The following is a 3,386-nucleotide window of genomic DNA, read 5'->3' as shown; positions in this document are numbered from 1 at the left end:
TATAACATAATTAAATATATATAATTAAATACAAAATATTAAAATAAACAAATAAAATACATAAATTAAACAAATATAATTATTAGTTGTTGTAGATTTTCCGGGTTGTATGGCCGTGGTCTTGGCATTGTAGAATTTCACCAGTAGCTGTAATTGGCATCCTCAGAGGTATAACACAGAAAGATGGAGTACTCTCTGTGTCAAAGTGAGAAGAAAAATGGTAGGCAGGTAATTTATATCTACTCAGGAAGGTGGGGTAGGGCTGAGTCATTATCTTGTAGGAGTTCCCCAGGCTATAAACATGCTAATGGAGGAGCTTTCCTGAGGAGGTTCTTTTGTATATGGATTAGCTGCTGAAATTCTAATATTATCTGTAGTGCTATTGTCAGATGTAGAGCCTTTTGTGTTTTTCAGGACAGGAAACCATGCCCTATTTATTTTTAAACTCTCTTCTTTCCTGTTGAAATTGTGTTTATAGTTATGAATTTCAATGGCTTCCCTGTGTAATCTGACATGGTAATTGAAAGTGTTGTCCAGCCTTTCAGTGTCTTGGAACAAAATACTGTGTCCTGTTTGAGTTAGGCTATGTTCAGCCACTGCTGATTTTTCAGGTTGGCGAAGTCTGCAGTGTCTTTCATGTTCTTTTATTGTTGTCTGAATGCTACGCTGTGTGGTCCCGATGTAAACTTGTCCACAACTGCATGGTATGCGGTATACTCCTACACTAAACAACAAGCTAAGATTCTTATCAATGGAGATTTATCATGAAATATTGAGATATATAAAGGAACTAGACAAGGATGCCCCCTCTCACCTTTACTGTTTATCTTTGCTCTTGATGTTTTAAATGATGTGATTAGAGCAGATGCACAAATTAGAGGTCTTAGACCAAGTGGAGAAGAATATAAGATTTTAGCATTCAGAGATCATTTAGTATTCATTTTGGAGTATCCATCAAGCTTTATAAAACAACTGATAACTTCCCTGCAAGATTATGGAGAGGTGGCAGGACTTAAAATTAATTGTAAAAAAACAAAAAACAAAAATGCTTATTAAAAAACATTACTAAACCTCAAGCTCACCAGCTGCAAGAATTAGCAGGTTTAGAAATCCAAAAGAAGATTAAATATTTAGGAATAAACATAACAAATAGATGTAGTTCTTTGATGGAAAACAACTATATGGAACCGATGAAGAAAATTAAGAATGACTTAGAAAAATGGAAAAACCTTGAAATATCTTTAATGGGAAGAATTGGTAAGATACATATATTACCAAGATTGCTCTTTTTATTTCAAACAATACTTATTATTCAAAATCAAAAATATTTTAAGGAACTTGACAAATTGATGATACAATTTATTTGGCAAGGAAAAAACCCACAAATAAAGCTTAAAGCATTACATATAAAATATAAACTTGATATATTTGCAAGTGTTAATCTTAATGATATAAGGTGAAATACATAAATGTATGATAATTTAGGCATGAGTTTGTTAAAGAAATTAATTGAATAGAAATTGAAATTCCCCCCATGTATGTTTGTTATGTCTTTAAAAATAAAAAATATTAATAAAAAAGAAGCCCCTCTTTAAAGCAGACCAGGAGGCCTGTAGATTGTTGAAGCAACATGTCACATACCTGCGAACTTTGCGACCACAACACCAGACTCTGCCTTGCACCTTGCGACCCTCGGATTGACTCTAACCCTGCTTTTTGGACCTGCCTGTACCTTACTGCTCAATGACCTTGGACTGCCTTGACTCTGCCTTTCTGGACAACCCCAAATTCTGTCTGCAGCTGAATTGGTACATGACCTCTGGACTGGACTCTGGACTGGTACTCCTGCTGTGCTCTGCCTGCAACCCTGGGTCCGCAGGACAGTGGAGTCCCAGTTTTGAATATTTATAGGGAACCTTAACAGATTAGGGATTCTGTCCCCATTGAATGGCCAAGGTGGGAAAAATGGACCTGGTGTTAAGGTATCTTTAGCAGCTAGCCCTGGGAGACTATAACATACATGCCAGGGACACTTCTTTGATTTAGTGTAGGACTTCCTGGCTGCCATAGGAACCACTGGGAGTCACCAAATGTAGCATCCTCTGAGTCATGGTGGGCAGGAGTAAGCTTACCTATCCAGATAGCAGCACACAGGAGACGCTGGGAGCTTCAGCAACAGTTTTATTGCTTCCTACTAGGAGAACGCTTACACACTGGAAACTGCAACCAATACACATACAGAAGGAGACTTAAGTGAAGCCCTCTCCAGACTGGCTTTGAGGGGGAAACAGAAATAAATTAGTTTGCGAGGGCTGACTTCAAGGTATACACACCCACATATATATCACAGCAGAGGAATTATTTCAAGTTACATGCTCGATGAGGTAATTCAGTGGATCATGATACCAGTGATCTGGAACCAGAGAGTTGTCCACAGTTCTTTTGCCATGGATATATCACCATCTAGTGAAGCTGAGACTCCTATACTATACAGTCATGGAGGACTACTCGGATTTTAAGATGTTCTGAGTTGGATCTCACATTGTTTGCAGTACAAGAACAGGATGCTCCAGTAACTCCCATTTAGTATGTTTTATATTCAGCATTGTAAGTGGTAACTCACTGCAGATTATCGTGTTATGAGGTCAAATAGTTGACTATAAAAATATACTAGATAATAACTGTGTTAGAATTTAAAGATAATATACAGACATTATCTTGGGCAAACAGTCAAAACCACACTGTGAGGTTTGGAGTCTTCTCAGAATTACAACTGATCTCCAGCCCACAGGAAGCACCAGTCTCTAGTGCCCCATTCAGGGGTCATTTCGCAGAAAAAGAGGTGCAGGAGCTAATTAGCATAACTTATTAGCATATGCCACACCCCGACATCACCAGAAGTGTGTCAGAAGGCAACACCCACCGCTCAGGCTCCACTGGACTGTTTTGGATTGCTAGCTATGGGGGGGGAGAGAATGTGCAGATCTGTCCTCGCAGAGGAGGAAGAGCTTGTACCTGAATAAAACTTGGTCTTAATGGTACCACTGGACTGTTTTGGACCGGCGGGGGGTGGGGGGAGCTCCGCAACTTACCTGGCTGCTTCTTGCTCTGATTGAGGGCTGCTGGAAGCAGGGGGTGGGGCTTGTTGCATGTGCCTGCCCCCTGGGTTCTTTACTGCTAGAGCTCTGCTCCTGTGCACTCCTGCAGGAAATGACCCCTGCTGTTAAGATAAATGCACCTTTCCTGTGGGCATTATTCCTCAGCAGCTGGTAAACACATGATCAGGGGTTATTATTGGGATGTACTAAAAGGAAGGACAGGATTGCCCATTGGAAACAATGGGAGACGCTGGAAGACCCATTGGAAATAATGGGAGCCAGGAATGC

General features: G+C 40.0%; 1 protein-coding gene across 1 annotated transcript in view; it reads right to left on the bottom strand.

The window, feature by feature from the left end:
• Window positions 1–2,238, bottom strand: part of LOC107118712 (interferon-induced GTP-binding protein Mx-like) — a 6,553-nt gene extending 4,315 nt beyond the window's left edge. Inside the window, exon 1 of the mRNA XM_015421066.1 lies at window positions 2,133–2,238. The gene's annotated coding sequence lies outside the window, so the exon portion shown is untranslated. The remainder of the gene's footprint in view (window positions 1–2,132) is intronic.
• Between the last annotated feature and the right edge of the window lie 1,148 nt (window positions 2,239–3,386).

Source organism: Gekko japonicus, unplaced genomic scaffold, assembly GCF_001447785.1.
Source record: "Gekko japonicus isolate JY-2015 unplaced genomic scaffold, Gekko_japonicus_V1.1 scaffold7657, whole genome shotgun sequence".
In the NCBI taxonomy this organism is placed as follows: domain Eukaryota; kingdom Metazoa; phylum Chordata; class Lepidosauria; order Squamata; family Gekkonidae; genus Gekko; species Gekko japonicus.
This window is presented reverse-complemented; position numbering and strand designations above follow the sequence as displayed.